This window comes from Carassius gibelio, chromosome B6, assembly GCF_023724105.1.
Source record: "Carassius gibelio isolate Cgi1373 ecotype wild population from Czech Republic chromosome B6, carGib1.2-hapl.c, whole genome shotgun sequence".
Taxonomy (NCBI): domain Eukaryota; kingdom Metazoa; phylum Chordata; class Actinopteri; order Cypriniformes; family Cyprinidae; genus Carassius; species Carassius gibelio.
In genome coordinates, this window is record NC_068401.1 from 14,340,107 (window position 1) to 14,355,106 (window position 15,000).

A 15,000-nucleotide genomic window follows, 5' to 3' on the forward strand; every position below is an offset into this window, starting at 1 on the left:
TTGTTACACAAAGAAGCAGCAGGGCTGATTGTAATGTGGGGATGTAGCTCAGTGGTAGAGCGCATGCTTTGCATGTATGAGGTCCTGGGTTCAATCCCCAGCATCTCCAAACACTGTTTGCTGAGTAAAAAGCAAATTTAAATTTGCTTCTTTGCTCTAGTGTTACACTACTGGATTGTTAGTGTTTGTTGAAGAAAGAAGCAGCAAAGCTGCTCAAAACGTGGGGATGTAGCTCATTGGTAGAGCGCATGCATTGCAAATATGAGGTCCTGGGTTCAATCCCCAGCATCTCCAAGCACGGTTTAATGACTTTCATGTTAGATTAAGAAAGAGAAAAGTGGCTTCTTTTCTCTGAATTGTTACGCGACTCGATTGTTACTGCTTGTTACACAAAGAAGCAGCAGGGCTGATTGAAATGTGGGGATGTAGCTCAGTGGTAGAGCGCATGCTTTGCATGTATGAGGTCCTGGGTTCAATACCCAGCATCTCCAAGCACTGTTTGCTGAGTTTAAGCAAAATAGTTTAGCTTCTTTGCTCTAGTGTTACACTACTGGATTGTTAGTGTTTGTTGAACAAAGAAGCAGCAATGCTGCTCATAATATGGGGATGTAGCTCAGTGGTAGAGCGCATGCTTAGCATGTATGAGGTCCTGGTTTCAATCCCTAGCATCTCCAAGCACTGTTTGCTGAGTTTAAGCAAATTAATTTTGCTTCTTTGCTCTAGTGTTAAACTACTGGATTGTTAGTGTTTGTTGAACAAAGAAGCAGCAATGCTGCTCAAAATATGGGGATGTTGCTCAGTGTTAGAGCACATGCTTTGAATGTGTGAGGTCCTGGGTTCAATCCCTAGCATCTCCAATCAATGTTTAATGACTTTCATGTGAGATTAAGAAAAAATATGTTGCTTCTTTCCCCTAAATTCTTACATGACTAGATTGATAGTGTTTGTAAAAGAAAGAAGCAGAGAAGTTCTATTTTAAATGGGGATTTAGCTCAGAGGTAGATTGCCTCTTTTGCATGTATATGCCCAGCACCCCCAAGCACTGTTTGCTGAGTTTAAGCAAAATTATTTTGAATCTTTTCTCTAGTGTTACACTACTGGATTGTCAGTGTTTGTTGAACAAAGAAGCAGCAATGCTGCTCAAGACATGGGAATGTAGCTTAGTGTTAAATGGAGATGTAGCTCAGTGGTAGATTGCATCTTTTGCATGTATTTGCCCAGCATCTCCAAGCACTGTTTGCTGAGTTTAAGCAAAATAATTTTGCTTCTTTGCTCTATTGTTACACTACTGGATTGTTATTGTTTGTTGAACAAAGAAGCAGCAGGGCTGATTGAAATGTGGGAATGTAGCTCAGTGGTAGAGCACATGCTTTGCATGTAGGAGGTCCTGGGTTCAATCCCCAGCATCTCCGAACACTGTTTAATGACTTTCATGTGAGATTAAGAAAGAGAAAAGTGGCTTCTTTTCTCTGAATTGTTACACGACTGGATTGTTACTGTTTGTTACACAAAGGAGCAGCAGGTCTGATTGAAATGTGGGGCCCAATCCCCAGCATCTCCAAGCACTGTTGAATGACTTTCATGTGAGATTAAGAGAAAAGTGGCTTCTTTTCTCTGAAGTGTTACACGACTCGATTGTTACTGTTTGTTACACGAAGAAGCAGCAGGGATGATTGAAATGTGGGGATGTAGCTCAGTGGTAGAGCGCATGCTTTGCATGTATGAGGTCCTGGGTTCAATCCCCAGCATCTCCAAACACTGTTTGCTGAGTTTAAGCAAAATAATTTTGCTTCTTTGCTCTAGTGTTACACTACTGGATTGTTAGTGTTTGTTGAACAAAGAAGCAGCAATGCTGCTCATAATATGGGGATGTAGCTCAGTGGTAGAGCGCATGCTTATCATGTATGAGGTCCTGGGTCCAATCCCCAGCATCTCCAAGCAATGTTTAATGACTTTCATGTGAGATTAAGAAAAGATATGTTGCTTCTTTCCCCTAAATTCTTACATGACTAGATTGATAGTGTTTGTAAAAGAAAGAAGCAGCAAAGTTCTATGTTAAATGGGGATGTAGCTCATAGGTAGATTGCCTCTTTTGCATGTATTTGCCCAGCATCCCCAAGCACTGTTTGCTGAGTTTAAGCAAAATAATTTTGCTTCTTTGCTCTAGTGTTACACTACTGGATTGTTAGTGTTTGTTGAACAAAGAAGCAGCAATGCTGCTCAAAATATGGGGATGTAGCTCAGTGTTAGAGCGCATGCTTTGAATGTGTGAGGTCCTGGGTTCAATCCCTAGCATCTCCAAGCACTGTTTGCTGAGTTTAAGCAAGATAATTTTGCTTCTTTGCTCTAGTGTTTCACTACTGGATTGTTAGTGTTTGTTGAACAAAGAAGCAGCAATGCTGCTCAAAAAGTGGGGATGTAGCTCAGTGGTAGAGCGCATGCTTCGCGTGTATGAGGTCCTGGGTTCAATCCCCAGCATCTCCAAGCACTGTTTAATGACTTTCATGTGAGATTAAGAAAGAGAAAAGTGGCTTCTTTTCTCTGAATTGTTACACGACTGGATTGTTCCTGTTTCAGACAAAGGAGCAGCAGGGCTGATTAATTTTGCTTCTTTGCTCTAGTGTTTCACTACTGGATTGTTAGTGTTTGTTGAACAAAGAAGCAGCAATGCTGCTCAAAAAGTGGGGATGTAGCTCAGTGGTAGAGCGCATGCTTCGCATGTACGAGGTCCTGGGTTCACTCCCCAGCATCTCTAAGCACTGTTTAATGACTTTCATATGAGATTAAGAAAGAGAAAAGTGGCTTCTTTTCTCTCAATTGTTACACGACTGGATTGTTACTGTTTGTTACACAAAGAAGCAGCAGGGCTGATTGAAATGTGGGGATGTAGCTCAGTGGTAGAGCGCATGCTTTGCATGTATGAGGTCCTGGGTTCAATCCCCAGCATCTCCAAACACTGTTTGCTGAGTTTAAGCAAAATAATTTTGTTTCTTTGCTCTAGTGTTTCACTACTGGATTGTTAGTGTTTGTTGAACAAAGAAGCAGCAAAGCTGCTCAAAACGTGGGGATGTAGCTCAGTGGTAGAGCGCATGCTTTGCATGTATGAGGTCCTGGGTTCAATCCCCAGCATCTCTAAGCTCTGTTTAATGACTTTCATGTGAGATTAAGAAAGAGAAAAGTGGCTTCTTTTCTCTGAAGTGTTACACGACTCGATTGTTACTGTTTGTTACACAAAGAAGCAGCAGGGCTGATTGAAATGTGGGGATGTAGCTCAGTGGTAGAGCGCATGCTTTGCATGTATGAGGTCCTGGGTTCAATCCCCAGCATCTCCAAACACTGTTTGCTGAGTTTAAGCAAAATAATTTTGTTTCTTTGCTCTAGTGTTTCACTACTGGATTGTTAGTGTTTGTTGAACAAAGAAGCAGCAAAGCTGCTCAAAACGTGGGGATGTAGCTCAGTGGTAGAGCGCATGCTTTGCATGTATGAGGTCCTGGGTTCAATCCCCAGCATCTCCAAGCACTGTTGAATGCCTTTCATGTGAGATTAAGAAAGAGAAAAGTGGCTTCTTTTCTCTGAAGTGTTACACGACTCGATTGTTACTGTTTGTTACACAAAGAAGCAGCAGGGCTGATTGAAATGTGGGGATGTAGCTCAGTGGTAGAGCGCATGCTTTGCATGTATGAGGTCCTGGGTTCAATCCCCAGCATCTCCAAACACTGTTTGCTGAGTTTAAGCAAAATAATTTTGCTTCTTTGCTCTAGTGTTTCACTACTGGATTGTTAGTGTTTGTTGAACAAAGAAGCAGCAATGCTGCTTAAAAAGTGGGGATGTAGCTCAGTGGTAGAGCGCATGCTTCGCATGTATGAGGTCCTGGGTTCAATCCCCAGCATCTCCAAGCACTGTTTAATGACTTTCATGTGAGATTAAGAAAGAGAAAAGTGGCTTCTTTTCTCTGAATTGTTAAACGACTGGATTGTTACTGTTTGTTACACAAAGAAGCAGCAGGGCTGATTGTAATGTGGGGATGTAGCTCAGTGGTAGAGCGCATGCTTTGCATGTATGAGGTCCTGGGTTCAATCCCCAGCATCTCCAAACACTGTTTGCTGAGTAAAAAGCAAATTTAAATTTGCTTCTTTGCTCTAGTGTTACACTACTGGATTGTTAGTGTTTGTTGAAGAAAGAAGCAGCAAAGCTGCTCAAAACGTGGGGATGTAGCTCATTGGTAGAGCGCATGCATTGCATGTATGAGGTCCTGGGTTCAATCCCCAGCATCTCCAAGCACGGTTTAATGACTTTCATGTTAGATTAAGAAAGAGAAAAGTGGCTTCTTTTCTCTGAATTGTTACGCGACTCGATTGTTACTGCTTGTTACACAAAGAAGCAGCAGGGCTGATTGAAATGTGGGGATGTAGCTCAGTGGTAGAGCGCATGCTTTGCATGTATGAGGTCCTGGGTTCAATACCCAGCATCTCCAAGCACTGTTTGCTGAGTTTAAGCAAAATAGTTTAGCTTCTTTGCTCTAGTGTTACACTACTGGATTGTTAGTGTTTGTTGAACAAAGAAGCAGCAATGCTGCTCATAATATGGGGATGTAGCTCAGTGGTAGAGCGCATGCTTAGCATGTATGAGGTCCTGGTTTCAATCCCTAGCATCTCCAAGCACTGTTTGCTGAGTTTAAGCAAATTAATTTTGCTTCTTTGCTCTAGTGTTAAACTACTGGATTGTTAGTGTTTGTTGAACAAAGAAGCAGCAATGCTGCTCAAAATATGGGGATGTTGCTCAGTGTTAGAGCACATGCTTTGAATGTGTGAGGTCCTGGGTTCAATCCCTAGCATCTCCAATCAATGTTTAATGACTTTCATGTGAGATTAAGAAAAAATATGTTGCTTCTTTCCCCTAAATTCTTACATGACTAGATTGATAGTGTTTGTAAAAGAAAGAAGCAGAGAAGTTCTATTTTAAATGGGGATTTAGCTCAGAGGTAGATTGCCTCTTTTGCATGTATATGCCCAGCACCCCCAAGCACTGTTTGCTGAGTTTAAGCAAAATTATTTTGAATCTTTTCTCTAGTGTTACACTACTGGATTGTCAGTGTTTGTTGAACAAAGAAGCAGCAATGCTGCTCAAGACATGGGAATGTAGCTTAGTGTTAAATGGAGATGTAGCTCAGTGGTAGATTGCATCTTTTGCATGTATTTGCCCAGCATCTCCAAGCACTGTTTGCTGAGTTTAAGCAAAATAATTTTGCTTCTTTGCTCTATTGTTACACTACTGGATTGTTATTGTTTGTTGAACAAAGAAGCAGCAGGGCTGATTGAAATGTGGGGATGTAGCTCAGTGGTAGAGCACATGCTTTGCATGTAGGAGGTCCTGGGTTCAATCCCCAGCATCTCCGAACACTGTTTAATGACTTTCATGTGAGATTAAGAAAGAGAAAAGTGGCTTCTTTTCTCTGAATTGTTACACGACTGGATTGTTACTGTTTGTTACACAAAGGAGCAGCAGGTCTGATTGAAATGTGGGGCCCAATCCCCAGCATCTCCAAGCACTGTTGAATGACTTTCATGTGAGATTAAGAGAAAAGTGGCTTCTTTTCTCTGAAGTGTTACACGACTCGATTGTTACTGTTTGTTACACGAAGAAGCAGCAGGGATGATTGAAATGTGGGGATGTAGCTCAGTGGTAGAGCGCATGCTTTGCATGTATGAGGTCCTGGGTTCAATCCCCAGCATCTCCAAACACTGTTTGCTGAGTTTAAGCAAAATAATTTTGCTTCTTTGCTCTAGTGTTACACTACTGGATTGTTAGTGTTTGTTGAACAAAGAAGCAGCAATGCTGCTCATAATATGGGGATGTAGCTCAGTGGTAGAGCGCATGCTTATCATGTATGAGGTCCTGGGTCCAATCCCCAGCATCTCCAAGCAATGTTTAATGACTTTCATGTGAGATTAAGAAAAGATATGTTGCTTCTTTCCCCTAAATTCTTACATGACTAGATTGATAGTGTTTGTAAAAGAAAGAAGCAGCAAAGTTCTATGTTAAATGGGGATGTAGCTCATAGGTAGATTGCCTCTTTTGCATGTATTTGCCCAGCATCCCCAAGCACTGTTTGCTGAGTTTAAGCAAAATAATTTTGCTTCTTTGCTCTAGTGTTACACTACTGGATTGTTAGTGTTTGTTGAACAAAGAAGCAGCAATGCTGCTCAAAATATGGGGATGTAGCTCAGTGTTAGAGCGCATGCTTTGAATGTGTGAGGTCCTGGGTTCAATCCCTAGCATCTCCAAGCACTGTTTGCTGAGTTTAAGCAAGATAATTTTGCTTCTTTGCTCTAGTGTTTCACTACTGGATTGTTAGTGTTTGTTGAACAAAGAAGCAGCAATGATGCTCAAAAAGTGGGGATGTAGCTCAGTGGTAGAGCGCATGCTTCGCGTGTATGAGGTCCTGGGTTCAATCCCCAGCATCTCCAAGCACTGTTTAATGACTTTCATGTGAGATTAAGAAAGAGAAAAGTGGCTTCTTTTCTCTGAATTGTTACACGACTGGATTGTTCCTGTTTCAGACAAAGGAGCAGCAGGGCTGATTAATTTTGCTTCTTTGCTCTAGTGTTTCACTACTGGATTGTTAGTGTTTGTTGAACAAAGAAGCAGCAATGCTGCTCAAAAAGTGGGGATGTAGCTCAGTGGTAGAGCGCATGCTTCGCATGTATGAGGTCCTGGGTTCACTCCCCAGCATCTCTAAGCACTGTTTAATGACTTTCATATGAGATTAAGAAAGAGAAAAGTGGCTTCTTTTCTCTCAATTGTTACACGACTGGATTGTTACTGTTTGTTACACAAAGAAGCAGCAGGGCTGATTGAAATGTGGGGATGTAGCTCAGTGGTAGAGCGCATGCTTTGCATGTATGAGGTCCTGGGTTCAATCCCCAGCATCTCCAAACACTGTTTGCTGAGTTTAAGCAAAATAATTTTGTTTCTTTGCTCTAGTGTTTCACTACTGGATTGTTAGTGTTTGTTGAACAAAGAAGCAGCAAAGCTGCTCAAAACGTGGGGATGTAGCTCAGTGGTAGAGCGCATGCTTTGCATGTATGAGGTCCTGGGTTCAATCCCCAGCATCTCTAAGCTCTGTTTAATGACTTTCATGTGAGATTAAGAAAGAGAAAAGTGGCTTCTTTTCTCTGAAGTGTTACACGACTCGATTGTTACTGTTTGTTACACAAAGAAGCAGCAGGGCTGATTGAAATGTGGGGATGTAGCTCAGTGGTAGAGCGCATGCTTTGCATGTATGAGGTCCTGGGTTCAATCCCCAGCATCTCCAAACACTGTTTGCTGAGTTTAAGCAAAATAATTTTGTTTCTTTGCTCTAGTGTTTCACTACTGGATTGTTAGTGTTTGTTGAACAAAGAAGCAGCAAAGCTGCTCAAAACGTGGGGATGTAGCTCAGTGGTAGAGCGCATGCTTTGCATGTATGAGGTCCTGGGTTCAATCCCCAGCATCTCCAAGCTCTGTTTAATGACTTTCATGTGAGATTAAGAAAGAGAAAAGTGGCTTCTTTTCTCTGAAGTGTTACACGACTCGATTGTTACTGTTTGTTACACAAAGAAGCAGCAGGGATGCTTGAAATGTGGGGATGTAGCTCAGTGGTAGAGCGCATGCTTTGCATGTATTAGGTTTTGGGTTCAATCCCCAGCATCTCCAAACACTGTTTGCTGAGTAAAAAGCAAATTTAAATTTGCTTCTTTGCTCTAGTGTTACACTACTGGATTGTTAGTGTTTGTTGAAGAAAGAAGCAGCAAAGCTGCTCAAAACGTGGGGATGTAGCTCATTGGTAGAGCGCATGCATTGCATGTATGAGGTCCTGGGTTCAATCCCCAGCATCTCCAAGCACGGTTTAATGACTTTCATGTTAGATTAAGAAAGAGAAAAGTGGCTTCTTTTCTCTGAATTGTTACGCGACTCGATTGTTACTGCTTGTTACACAAAGAAGCAGCAGGGCTGATTGAAATGTGGGGATGTAGCTCAGTGGTAGAGCGCATGCTTTGCATGTATGAGGTCCTGGGTTCAATACCCAGCATCTCCAAGCACTGTTTGCTGAGTTTAAGCAAAATAGTTTAGCTTCTTTGCTCTAGTGTTACACTACTGGATTGTTAGTGTTTGTTGAACAAAGAAGCAGCAATGCTGCTCATAATATGGGGATGTAGCTCAGTGGTAGAGCGCATGCTTAGCATGTATGAGGTCCTGGTTTCAATCCCTAGCATCTCCAAGCACTGTTTGCTGAGTTTAAGCAAATTAATTTTGCTTCTTTGCTCTAGTGTTAAACTACTGGATTGTTAGTGTTTGTTGAACAAAGAAGCAGCAATGCTGCTCAAAATATGGGGATGTTGCTCAGTGTTAGAGCACATGCTTTGAATGTGTGAGGTCCTGGGTTCAATCCCTAGCATCTCCAATCAATGTTTAATGACTTTCATGTGAGATTAAGAAAAAATATGTTGCTTCTTTCCCCTAAATTCTTACATGACTAGATTGATAGTGTTTGTAAAAGAAAGAAGCAGAGAAGTTCTATTTTAAATGGGGATTTAGCTCAGAGGTAGATTGCCTCTTTTGCATGTATATGCCCAGCACCCCCAAGCACTGTTTGCTGAGTTTAAGCAAAATTATTTTGAATCTTTTCTCTAGTGTTACACTACTGGATTGTCAGTGTTTGTTGAACAAAGAAGCAGCAATGCTGCTCAAGACATGGGAATGTAGCTTAGTGTTAAATGGAGATGTAGCTCAGTGGTAGATTGCATCTTTTGCATGTATTTGCCCAGCATCTCCAAGCACTGTTTGCTGAGTTTAAGCAAAATAATTTTGCTTCTTTGCTCTATTGTTACACTACTGGATTGTTATTGTTTGTTGAACAAAGAAGCAGCAGGGCTGATTGAAATGTGGGGATGTAGCTCAGTGTTAGAGCACATGCTTTGCATGTAGGAGGTCCTGGGTTCAATCCCCAGCATCTCCGAACACTGTTTAATGACTTTCATGTGAGATTAAGAAAGAGAAAAGTGGCTTCTTTTCTCTGAATTGTTACACGACTGGATTGTTACTGTTTGTTACACAAAGGAGCAGCAGGTCTGATTGAAATGTGGGGCCCAATCCCCAGCATCTCCAAGCACTGTTGAATGACTTTCATGTGAGATTAAGAGAAAAGTGGCTTCTTTTCTCTGAAGTGTTACACGACTCGATTGTTACTGTTTGTTACACGAAGAAGCAGCAGGGATGATTGAAATGTGGGGATGTAGCTCAGTGGTAGAGCGCATGCTTTGCATGTATGAGGTCCTGGGTTCAATCCCCAGCATCTCCAAACACTGTTTGCTGAGTTTAAGCAAAATAATTTTGCTTCTTTGCTCTAGTGTTACACTACTGGATTGTTAGTGTTTGTTGAACAAAGAAGCAGCAATGCTGCTCATAATATGGGGATGTAGCTCAGTGGTAGAGCGCATGCTTATCATGTATGAGGTCCTGGGTCCAATCCCCAGCTTCTCCAAGCAATGTTTAATGACTTTCATGTGAGATTAAGAAAAGATATGTTGCTTCTTTCCCCTAAATTCTTACATGACTAGATTGATAGTGTTTGTAAAAGAAAGAAGCAGCAAAGTTCTATGTTAAATGGGGATGTAGCTCATAGGTAGATTGCCTCTTTTGCATGTATTTGCCCAGCATCCCCAAGCACTGTTTGCTGAGTTTAAGCAAAATAATTTTGCTTCTTTGCTCTAGTGTTACACTACTGGATTGTTAGTGTTTGTTGAACAAAGAAGCAGCAATGCTGCTCAAAATATGGGGATGTAGCTCAGTGTTAGAGCGCATGCTTTGAATGTGTGAGGTCCTGGGTTCAATCCCTAGCATCTCCAAGCACTGTTTGCTGAGTTTAAGCAAGATAATTTTGCTTCTTTGCTCTAGTGTTTCACTACTGGATTGTTAGTGTTTGTTGAACAAAGAAGCAGCAATGCTGCTCAAAAAGTGGGGATGTAGCTCAGTGGTAGAGCGCATGCTTCGCGTGTATGAGGTCCTGGGTTCAATCCCCAGCATCTCCAAGCACTGTTTAATGACTTTCATGTGAGATTAAGAAAGAGAAAAGTGGCTTCTTTTCTCTGAATTGTTACACGACTGGATTGTTCCTGTTTCAGACAAAGGAGCAGCAGGGCTGATTAATTTTGCTTCTTTGCTCTAGTGTTTCACTACTGGATTGTTAGTGTTTGTTGAACAAAGAAGCAGCAATGCTGCTCAAAAAGTGGGGATGTAGCTCAGTGGTAGAGCGCATGCTTCGCATGTATGAGGTCCTGGGTTCACTCCCCAGCATCTCTAAGCACTGTTTAATGACTTTCATATGAGATTAAGAAAGAGAAAAGTGGCTTCTTTTCTCTCAATTGTTACACGACTGGATTGTTACTGTTTGTTACACAAAGAAGCAGCAGGGCTGATTGAAATGTGGGGATGTAGCTCAGTGGTAGAGCGCATGCTTTGCATGTATGAGGTCCTGGGTTCAATCCCCAGCATCTCCAAACACTGTTTGCTGAGTTTAAGCAAAATAATTTTGTTTCTTTGCTCTAGTGTTTCACTACTGGATTGTTAGTGTTTGTTGAACAAAGAAGCAGCAAAGCTGCTCAAAACGTGGGGATGTAGCTCAGTGGTAGAGCGCATGCTTTGCATGTATGAGGTCCTGGGTTCAATCCCCAGCATCTCTAAGCTCTGTTTAATGACTTTCATGTGAGATTAAGAAAGAGAAAAGTGGCTTCTTTTCTCTGAAGTGTTACACGACTCGATTGTTACTGTTTGTTACACAAAGAAGCAGCAGGGCTGATTGAAATGTGGGGATGTAGCTCAGTGGTAGAGCGCATGCTTTGCATGTATGAGGTCCTGGGTTCAATCCCCAGCATCACCAAACACTGTTTGCTGAGTAAAAAGCAAATTTAAATTTGCTTCTTTGCTCTAGTGTTACACTACTGGATTGTTAGTGTTTGTTGAACAAAGAAGCAGCAAAGCTGCTCAAAACGTGGGGATGTAGCTCAGTGGTAGAGCGCATGCATTGCATGTATGAGGTCCTGGGTTCAATCCCCAGCATCTCCAAGCACTGTTGAATGACTTTCATGTTAGATTAAGAAAGAGAAAAGTGGATTCTTTTCTCTGAAGTGTTACGCGACTCGATTGTTACTGCTTGTTACACAAAGAAGCAGCAGTTCTGATTGAAATGTGGGGATTTAGCTCAGTGGTAGAGCGCATGCTTTGCATGTATGAGGTCCTGGGTTCAATACCCAGCATCTCTAAGCACTGTTTGCTGAGTTTAAGCAAAATAGTTTAGCTTCTTTGCTCTAGTGTTACACTACTGGATTGTTAGTGTTTGTTGAACTAAGAAGCAGCAATGCTGCTCATAACATGTTGATGTAGCTCAGTGGTAGAGCGCATGCTTAGCATGTATGAGGTCCTGGGTCCAATCCCCAGCATCTCCAAGCAATGTTTAATGACTTTCATGTGAGATTAAGAAAAAATATGTTGCTTCTTTCCCCTAAATTCTTACATGACTAGATTGATAGTGTTTGTAAAAGAAAGAAGCAGCAAAGTTCTATGTTAAATGGGGATGTAGCTCAGAGGTAGATTGCCTCTTTTGCATGTATTTGCCCAGCATCCCCAAGCACTGTTTGCTGAGTTTAAGCAAAATAATTTTGCTTCTTTGCTCTAGTGTTACACTACTGGATTGTTAGTGTTTGTTGAACAAAGAAGCAACAATGCTGCTCAAAATATGGGGATGTAGCTCAGTGTTAGAGCACATGCTTTGAATGTGTGAGGTCCTGGGTTCAATCCCTAGCATCTCCAAGCACTGTTTGCTGAGTTTAAGCAAGATAATTTTGCTTCTTTGCTCTAGTGTTTCACTACTGGATTGTTCGTGTTTGTTGAACAAAGAAGCAGCAATGCTGCTTAAAAAGTGGGGATGTAGCTCAGTGGTAGAGCGCATGCTTCACATGTATGAGGTCCTGGGTTCAATCCCCAGCATCTCCAAACACTCTTTGCTGAGTAAAAAGCAAATTTAAATTTGCTTCTTTGCTCTAGTGTTACACTACTGGATTGTTAGTGTTTGTTGAACAAAGATGCAGCAAAGCTGCTCAAAACGTGGGGATGTAGCTCAGTGGTAGAGCGCATGCTTTGCATGTATGAGGTCCTGGGTTCAATCCCCAGCATCTCCAAGCACTGTTTAATGACTTTCATGTGAGATTAAGAAAGAGAAAAGTGGCTCCTTTTCTCTGAAGTGTTACACGACTCGATTGTTACTGTTTGTTACACAAAGAAGCAGCAGGGATGATTGAAATGTGGGGATGTAGCTCAGTGGTAGAGCGCATGCTTTGCATGTATGAGGTCCTGGGTCCTGGGTTCAATCCCCAGCATCTCCAAACACTGTTTGCTCTATTGTTACACTACTGGATTGTTATTGTTTGTTGAACAAAGAATCAGCAAAGCTGCTCAAAACGTGGGAATGTAGCTCAGTGGTAGAGCGCATGCTTAGCATGTATGAGGTCCTGGGTCCAATCCCCAGCATCTCCAAGCAATGGTTAATGACTTTCATGTGAGATTAAGAAAAAATATGTTGCTTCTTTCCCCTAAATTCTTACATGACTAGATTGATAGTGTTTGTAAAAGAAAGAAGCAGCAAAGTTCTATGTTAAATGGGGATGTAGCTCAGAGGTAGATTGCCTCTTTTGCATGTATTTGCCCAGCATCCCCAAGCACTGTTTGCTGAGTTTAAGCAAAATAATTTAGCTTCTTTGCTCTAGTGTTACACTACTGGATTGTTAGTGTTTGTTGAACAAAGAAGCAGCAATGCTGCTCAATAAGTGGGGATGTAGCTCAGTGGTAGAGCGCATGTTTCGCATGTATGAGGTCCTGGGTTCAATCCCCAGCATCTCCAAGCACAGTTTAATGACTTTCATGTGAGATTAAGAAAGAGAAAAGTGGCTTCTTTTCTCTGAATTGTTACACTACTGGATTGTTAGTGTTTGTTGAACAAAGAAGCAGCAAAGCTGCTCAAAACGTGGGGATGTAGCTCAGTGGTAGAGCGCATGCTTCGCATGTATGAGGTCCTGGGTCCAATCCCCATTATCTCCAAGCAATGTTTAATGACTTTCATGTGAGATTAAGAAAGAGAAAAGTGGCTTCTTTTCTCTGAAGTGTTACACGACTCGACACGACTTTGTTACACAAAGAAGCAGCAGGGCTGATTGAAATGTGGGGATGTAGCTCAGTGGTAGAGCGCATGCTTTGCATGTATGAGGTCCTGGGTTCAATACCCAGCATCTCCAAGCACTGTTTGCTGAGTTTAAGCAAAATAGTTTAGCTTCTTTGCTCTAGTGTTACACTACTGGATTGTTAGTGTTTGTTGAACAAAGAAGCAGCAATGCTGCTCATAACATGGGGATGTAGCTCAGTGGTAGAGCGCATGCTTAGCATGTATGAGGTCCTGGGTCCACTCCCCATTATCTCCAAGCAATGTTTAATAACTTTCATGTGAGATTAAGAAAAAATATGTTGCTTCTTTCCCCTAAATCCTTACATGACTAGATTGAAAGTGTTTGTAAAAGAAAGAAGCAGCAAAGTTCTATGTTAAATGGGGATGTAGCTCAGAGTTAGATTGCCTCTTTTGCATGTATTTGCCCAGAATCCCCAAGCACTGTTTGCTGAGTTTAAGCAAAATAATTTTGCTTCTTTGCTCTAGTGTTACACTACTGGATTGTTAGTGTTTGTTGAACAAAGAAACAACAATGCTGGTCAAACTATGGGGATGTAGCTCAGTGTTAGAGCACATGCTTTTCATGTGTGAGGTCCTGGGTTCAATCCCTAGCATCTCCAAGCACTGTTTGCTGAGTTTAAGCAAGATAATTTTGCTTCTTTGCTCTAGTGTTACACTACTGGATTGTTAGTGTTTGTTGAACAAAGAAGCAACAATGCTGCTCAAAATATGGGGATGTAGCTCAGTGTTAGAGCACATGCTTTTCATGTGTGAGATCCTGGGTTCAATCCCTAGCATCTCCAAGTTGAGTTTAAGCAAAATAATTTTGCTTCTTTGCTCTAGTGTTTCAATACTGGATTGTTAGTGTTTGTTGAACAAAGAAGCAGCAATGCTGCTCAAAAAGTGGGGATGTAGCTCAGTGGTAGAGCGCATTCTTCGCATGTATGAGGTCCTGGGTTCAATTCCCAGCATCTCCAAACACTGTTTGCTGAGTAAAAAGCAAATTTAAATTTGCTTCTTTGCTCTAGTGTTACACTACTGGATTGTTAGTGTTTGTTGAACAAAGAAGCAGCAATGCTGCTCAAAAAGTGGGGATGTAGCTCAGTGGTAGAGCGCATGCTTTGCATGTATGAGGTCCTGGGTTCAATCCCCAGCATCTCCAAACACTGTTTGCTGAGTAAAAAGCAAATTTTAATTTGCTTCTTTGCTCTAGTGTTACACTACTGGATTGTTAGTGTTTCTTGAACAAAGAAGCAGCACTGCTGCTCAAAAAGTGGGCATGTAGCTCAGTGGTAGAGCGCATGCGTCGCATGTATGAGGTCCTGGGTTCAATCCCCAGCATCTCCAAGCACAGTTTAATGACTTTCATGTGAGATTAAGAAAGAGAAAAGTGGCTTCTTTTCTCTGAATTGTTAAACGACTGGATTGTTACTGTTTGTTACACAAAGAAGCAGCAGGGCTGATTGAAATTTGGGGATGTAGCTCAGTGGTAGAGCGCATGCTTTGCATGTATGAGGTCCTGGGTTCAATCCCCAGCATCTCCAAACACTGTTTGCTGAGTAAAAAGCAAATTTAAATTTGCTTCTTTGCTCTAGTGTTACACTACTGGATTGTTAGTGTTTGTTGAACAAAGAAGCAGCAAAGCTGCTCAAAGCGAGGGGATCTAGCTCAGTGGTAGAGCGCATGCTTTGCATTTATGAGGACCTGGGTTCAATCCTCAGCATCTCCAAGCACTGTTTAATGACTTT

General features: G+C 41.7%; 54 non-coding genes across 54 annotated transcripts; all 54 read left to right on the forward strand.

The window, feature by feature from the left end:
• Nucleotides 1–37: 37 nt before the first annotated feature.
• Nucleotides 38–109, forward strand: trnaa-ugc (transfer RNA alanine (anticodon UGC)). The gene has a single exon. It is a non-coding gene; the product is annotated as a tRNA-Ala (tRNA).
• Nucleotides 110–222: 113 nt separating this feature from the next.
• trnaa-ugc (transfer RNA alanine (anticodon UGC)) lies at nt 223–294 on the forward strand. Its single transcript has one exon. It is a non-coding gene; the product is annotated as a tRNA-Ala (tRNA).
• A 125-nt stretch (nt 295–419) lies between these two features.
• trnaa-ugc (transfer RNA alanine (anticodon UGC)) lies at nt 420–491 on the forward strand. The gene has a single exon. It is a non-coding gene; the product is annotated as a tRNA-Ala (tRNA).
• A 111-nt stretch (nt 492–602) lies between these two features.
• Nucleotides 603–674, forward strand: trnaa-agc (transfer RNA alanine (anticodon AGC)). The gene has a single exon. It is a non-coding gene; the product is annotated as a tRNA-Ala (tRNA).
• Nucleotides 675–1,340: 666 nt separating this feature from the next.
• On the forward strand, nt 1,341–1,412 carry trnaa-ugc (transfer RNA alanine (anticodon UGC)). Its single transcript has one exon. It is a non-coding gene; the product is annotated as a tRNA-Ala (tRNA).
• A 270-nt stretch (nt 1,413–1,682) lies between these two features.
• trnaa-ugc (transfer RNA alanine (anticodon UGC)) lies at nt 1,683–1,754 on the forward strand. Its single transcript has one exon. It is a non-coding gene; the product is annotated as a tRNA-Ala (tRNA).
• Nucleotides 1,755–1,865: 111 nt separating this feature from the next.
• Nucleotides 1,866–1,937, forward strand: trnad-auc (transfer RNA aspartic acid (anticodon AUC)). Its single transcript has one exon. It is a non-coding gene; the product is annotated as a tRNA-Asp (tRNA).
• Nucleotides 1,938–2,412: 475 nt separating this feature from the next.
• Nucleotides 2,413–2,484, forward strand: trnaa-cgc (transfer RNA alanine (anticodon CGC)). Its single transcript has one exon. It is a non-coding gene; the product is annotated as a tRNA-Ala (tRNA).
• Nucleotides 2,485–2,683: 199 nt separating this feature from the next.
• trnaa-cgc (transfer RNA alanine (anticodon CGC)) lies at nt 2,684–2,755 on the forward strand. Its single transcript has one exon. It is a non-coding gene; the product is annotated as a tRNA-Ala (tRNA).
• Nucleotides 2,756–2,880: 125 nt separating this feature from the next.
• On the forward strand, nt 2,881–2,952 carry trnaa-ugc (transfer RNA alanine (anticodon UGC)). Its single transcript has one exon. It is a non-coding gene; the product is annotated as a tRNA-Ala (tRNA).
• Nucleotides 2,953–3,063: 111 nt separating this feature from the next.
• On the forward strand, nt 3,064–3,135 carry trnaa-ugc (transfer RNA alanine (anticodon UGC)). The gene has a single exon. It is a non-coding gene; the product is annotated as a tRNA-Ala (tRNA).
• Nucleotides 3,136–3,260: 125 nt separating this feature from the next.
• trnaa-ugc (transfer RNA alanine (anticodon UGC)) lies at nt 3,261–3,332 on the forward strand. Its single transcript has one exon. It is a non-coding gene; the product is annotated as a tRNA-Ala (tRNA).
• Nucleotides 3,333–3,443: 111 nt separating this feature from the next.
• On the forward strand, nt 3,444–3,515 carry trnaa-ugc (transfer RNA alanine (anticodon UGC)). The gene has a single exon. It is a non-coding gene; the product is annotated as a tRNA-Ala (tRNA).
• A 125-nt stretch (nt 3,516–3,640) lies between these two features.
• trnaa-ugc (transfer RNA alanine (anticodon UGC)) lies at nt 3,641–3,712 on the forward strand. Its single transcript has one exon. It is a non-coding gene; the product is annotated as a tRNA-Ala (tRNA).
• Nucleotides 3,713–3,823: 111 nt separating this feature from the next.
• On the forward strand, nt 3,824–3,895 carry trnaa-cgc (transfer RNA alanine (anticodon CGC)). Its single transcript has one exon. It is a non-coding gene; the product is annotated as a tRNA-Ala (tRNA).
• A 125-nt stretch (nt 3,896–4,020) lies between these two features.
• On the forward strand, nt 4,021–4,092 carry trnaa-ugc (transfer RNA alanine (anticodon UGC)). Its single transcript has one exon. It is a non-coding gene; the product is annotated as a tRNA-Ala (tRNA).
• A 113-nt stretch (nt 4,093–4,205) lies between these two features.
• On the forward strand, nt 4,206–4,277 carry trnaa-ugc (transfer RNA alanine (anticodon UGC)). The gene has a single exon. It is a non-coding gene; the product is annotated as a tRNA-Ala (tRNA).
• Nucleotides 4,278–4,402: 125 nt separating this feature from the next.
• trnaa-ugc (transfer RNA alanine (anticodon UGC)) lies at nt 4,403–4,474 on the forward strand. Its single transcript has one exon. It is a non-coding gene; the product is annotated as a tRNA-Ala (tRNA).
• A 111-nt stretch (nt 4,475–4,585) lies between these two features.
• Nucleotides 4,586–4,657, forward strand: trnaa-agc (transfer RNA alanine (anticodon AGC)). The gene has a single exon. It is a non-coding gene; the product is annotated as a tRNA-Ala (tRNA).
• Nucleotides 4,658–5,323: 666 nt separating this feature from the next.
• On the forward strand, nt 5,324–5,395 carry trnaa-ugc (transfer RNA alanine (anticodon UGC)). The gene has a single exon. It is a non-coding gene; the product is annotated as a tRNA-Ala (tRNA).
• Nucleotides 5,396–5,665: 270 nt separating this feature from the next.
• On the forward strand, nt 5,666–5,737 carry trnaa-ugc (transfer RNA alanine (anticodon UGC)). Its single transcript has one exon. It is a non-coding gene; the product is annotated as a tRNA-Ala (tRNA).
• Nucleotides 5,738–5,848: 111 nt separating this feature from the next.
• Nucleotides 5,849–5,920, forward strand: trnad-auc (transfer RNA aspartic acid (anticodon AUC)). Its single transcript has one exon. It is a non-coding gene; the product is annotated as a tRNA-Asp (tRNA).
• Nucleotides 5,921–6,395: 475 nt separating this feature from the next.
• trnaa-cgc (transfer RNA alanine (anticodon CGC)) lies at nt 6,396–6,467 on the forward strand. Its single transcript has one exon. It is a non-coding gene; the product is annotated as a tRNA-Ala (tRNA).
• A 199-nt stretch (nt 6,468–6,666) lies between these two features.
• trnaa-cgc (transfer RNA alanine (anticodon CGC)) lies at nt 6,667–6,738 on the forward strand. The gene has a single exon. It is a non-coding gene; the product is annotated as a tRNA-Ala (tRNA).
• Nucleotides 6,739–6,863: 125 nt separating this feature from the next.
• trnaa-ugc (transfer RNA alanine (anticodon UGC)) lies at nt 6,864–6,935 on the forward strand. The gene has a single exon. It is a non-coding gene; the product is annotated as a tRNA-Ala (tRNA).
• A 111-nt stretch (nt 6,936–7,046) lies between these two features.
• trnaa-ugc (transfer RNA alanine (anticodon UGC)) lies at nt 7,047–7,118 on the forward strand. The gene has a single exon. It is a non-coding gene; the product is annotated as a tRNA-Ala (tRNA).
• Nucleotides 7,119–7,243: 125 nt separating this feature from the next.
• On the forward strand, nt 7,244–7,315 carry trnaa-ugc (transfer RNA alanine (anticodon UGC)). The gene has a single exon. It is a non-coding gene; the product is annotated as a tRNA-Ala (tRNA).
• Nucleotides 7,316–7,426: 111 nt separating this feature from the next.
• Nucleotides 7,427–7,498, forward strand: trnaa-ugc (transfer RNA alanine (anticodon UGC)). Its single transcript has one exon. It is a non-coding gene; the product is annotated as a tRNA-Ala (tRNA).
• A 125-nt stretch (nt 7,499–7,623) lies between these two features.
• trnaa-ugc (transfer RNA alanine (anticodon UGC)) lies at nt 7,624–7,695 on the forward strand. Its single transcript has one exon. It is a non-coding gene; the product is annotated as a tRNA-Ala (tRNA).
• A 113-nt stretch (nt 7,696–7,808) lies between these two features.
• Nucleotides 7,809–7,880, forward strand: trnaa-ugc (transfer RNA alanine (anticodon UGC)). The gene has a single exon. It is a non-coding gene; the product is annotated as a tRNA-Ala (tRNA).
• A 125-nt stretch (nt 7,881–8,005) lies between these two features.
• On the forward strand, nt 8,006–8,077 carry trnaa-ugc (transfer RNA alanine (anticodon UGC)). The gene has a single exon. It is a non-coding gene; the product is annotated as a tRNA-Ala (tRNA).
• A 111-nt stretch (nt 8,078–8,188) lies between these two features.
• On the forward strand, nt 8,189–8,260 carry trnaa-agc (transfer RNA alanine (anticodon AGC)). The gene has a single exon. It is a non-coding gene; the product is annotated as a tRNA-Ala (tRNA).
• A 666-nt stretch (nt 8,261–8,926) lies between these two features.
• On the forward strand, nt 8,927–8,998 carry trnaa-ugc (transfer RNA alanine (anticodon UGC)). The gene has a single exon. It is a non-coding gene; the product is annotated as a tRNA-Ala (tRNA).
• A 270-nt stretch (nt 8,999–9,268) lies between these two features.
• Nucleotides 9,269–9,340, forward strand: trnaa-ugc (transfer RNA alanine (anticodon UGC)). The gene has a single exon. It is a non-coding gene; the product is annotated as a tRNA-Ala (tRNA).
• Nucleotides 9,341–9,451: 111 nt separating this feature from the next.
• Nucleotides 9,452–9,523, forward strand: trnad-auc (transfer RNA aspartic acid (anticodon AUC)). The gene has a single exon. It is a non-coding gene; the product is annotated as a tRNA-Asp (tRNA).
• A 475-nt stretch (nt 9,524–9,998) lies between these two features.
• On the forward strand, nt 9,999–10,070 carry trnaa-cgc (transfer RNA alanine (anticodon CGC)). Its single transcript has one exon. It is a non-coding gene; the product is annotated as a tRNA-Ala (tRNA).
• A 199-nt stretch (nt 10,071–10,269) lies between these two features.
• trnaa-cgc (transfer RNA alanine (anticodon CGC)) lies at nt 10,270–10,341 on the forward strand. The gene has a single exon. It is a non-coding gene; the product is annotated as a tRNA-Ala (tRNA).
• A 125-nt stretch (nt 10,342–10,466) lies between these two features.
• Nucleotides 10,467–10,538, forward strand: trnaa-ugc (transfer RNA alanine (anticodon UGC)). The gene has a single exon. It is a non-coding gene; the product is annotated as a tRNA-Ala (tRNA).
• A 111-nt stretch (nt 10,539–10,649) lies between these two features.
• trnaa-ugc (transfer RNA alanine (anticodon UGC)) lies at nt 10,650–10,721 on the forward strand. The gene has a single exon. It is a non-coding gene; the product is annotated as a tRNA-Ala (tRNA).
• A 125-nt stretch (nt 10,722–10,846) lies between these two features.
• On the forward strand, nt 10,847–10,918 carry trnaa-ugc (transfer RNA alanine (anticodon UGC)). The gene has a single exon. It is a non-coding gene; the product is annotated as a tRNA-Ala (tRNA).
• A 113-nt stretch (nt 10,919–11,031) lies between these two features.
• Nucleotides 11,032–11,103, forward strand: trnaa-ugc (transfer RNA alanine (anticodon UGC)). The gene has a single exon. It is a non-coding gene; the product is annotated as a tRNA-Ala (tRNA).
• Nucleotides 11,104–11,228: 125 nt separating this feature from the next.
• Nucleotides 11,229–11,300, forward strand: trnaa-ugc (transfer RNA alanine (anticodon UGC)). The gene has a single exon. It is a non-coding gene; the product is annotated as a tRNA-Ala (tRNA).
• A 111-nt stretch (nt 11,301–11,411) lies between these two features.
• trnaa-agc (transfer RNA alanine (anticodon AGC)) lies at nt 11,412–11,483 on the forward strand. The gene has a single exon. It is a non-coding gene; the product is annotated as a tRNA-Ala (tRNA).
• A 475-nt stretch (nt 11,484–11,958) lies between these two features.
• Nucleotides 11,959–12,030, forward strand: trnav-cac (transfer RNA valine (anticodon CAC)). The gene has a single exon. It is a non-coding gene; the product is annotated as a tRNA-Val (tRNA).
• A 113-nt stretch (nt 12,031–12,143) lies between these two features.
• trnaa-ugc (transfer RNA alanine (anticodon UGC)) lies at nt 12,144–12,215 on the forward strand. The gene has a single exon. It is a non-coding gene; the product is annotated as a tRNA-Ala (tRNA).
• A 125-nt stretch (nt 12,216–12,340) lies between these two features.
• On the forward strand, nt 12,341–12,419 carry trnaa-ugc (transfer RNA alanine (anticodon UGC)). Its single transcript has one exon. It is a non-coding gene; the product is annotated as a tRNA-Ala (tRNA).
• A 79-nt stretch (nt 12,420–12,498) lies between these two features.
• trnaa-agc (transfer RNA alanine (anticodon AGC)) lies at nt 12,499–12,570 on the forward strand. The gene has a single exon. It is a non-coding gene; the product is annotated as a tRNA-Ala (tRNA).
• A 292-nt stretch (nt 12,571–12,862) lies between these two features.
• trnaa-cgc (transfer RNA alanine (anticodon CGC)) lies at nt 12,863–12,934 on the forward strand. The gene has a single exon. It is a non-coding gene; the product is annotated as a tRNA-Ala (tRNA).
• Nucleotides 12,935–13,059: 125 nt separating this feature from the next.
• trnaa-cgc (transfer RNA alanine (anticodon CGC)) lies at nt 13,060–13,131 on the forward strand. Its single transcript has one exon. It is a non-coding gene; the product is annotated as a tRNA-Ala (tRNA).
• Nucleotides 13,132–13,253: 122 nt separating this feature from the next.
• On the forward strand, nt 13,254–13,325 carry trnaa-ugc (transfer RNA alanine (anticodon UGC)). Its single transcript has one exon. It is a non-coding gene; the product is annotated as a tRNA-Ala (tRNA).
• Nucleotides 13,326–14,157: 832 nt separating this feature from the next.
• On the forward strand, nt 14,158–14,229 carry trnaa-cgc (transfer RNA alanine (anticodon CGC)). Its single transcript has one exon. It is a non-coding gene; the product is annotated as a tRNA-Ala (tRNA).
• A 113-nt stretch (nt 14,230–14,342) lies between these two features.
• On the forward strand, nt 14,343–14,414 carry trnaa-ugc (transfer RNA alanine (anticodon UGC)). The gene has a single exon. It is a non-coding gene; the product is annotated as a tRNA-Ala (tRNA).
• Nucleotides 14,415–14,527: 113 nt separating this feature from the next.
• Nucleotides 14,528–14,599, forward strand: trnaa-cgc (transfer RNA alanine (anticodon CGC)). Its single transcript has one exon. It is a non-coding gene; the product is annotated as a tRNA-Ala (tRNA).
• Nucleotides 14,600–14,724: 125 nt separating this feature from the next.
• On the forward strand, nt 14,725–14,796 carry trnaa-ugc (transfer RNA alanine (anticodon UGC)). Its single transcript has one exon. It is a non-coding gene; the product is annotated as a tRNA-Ala (tRNA).
• Nucleotides 14,797–15,000: the final 204 nt, after the last annotated feature.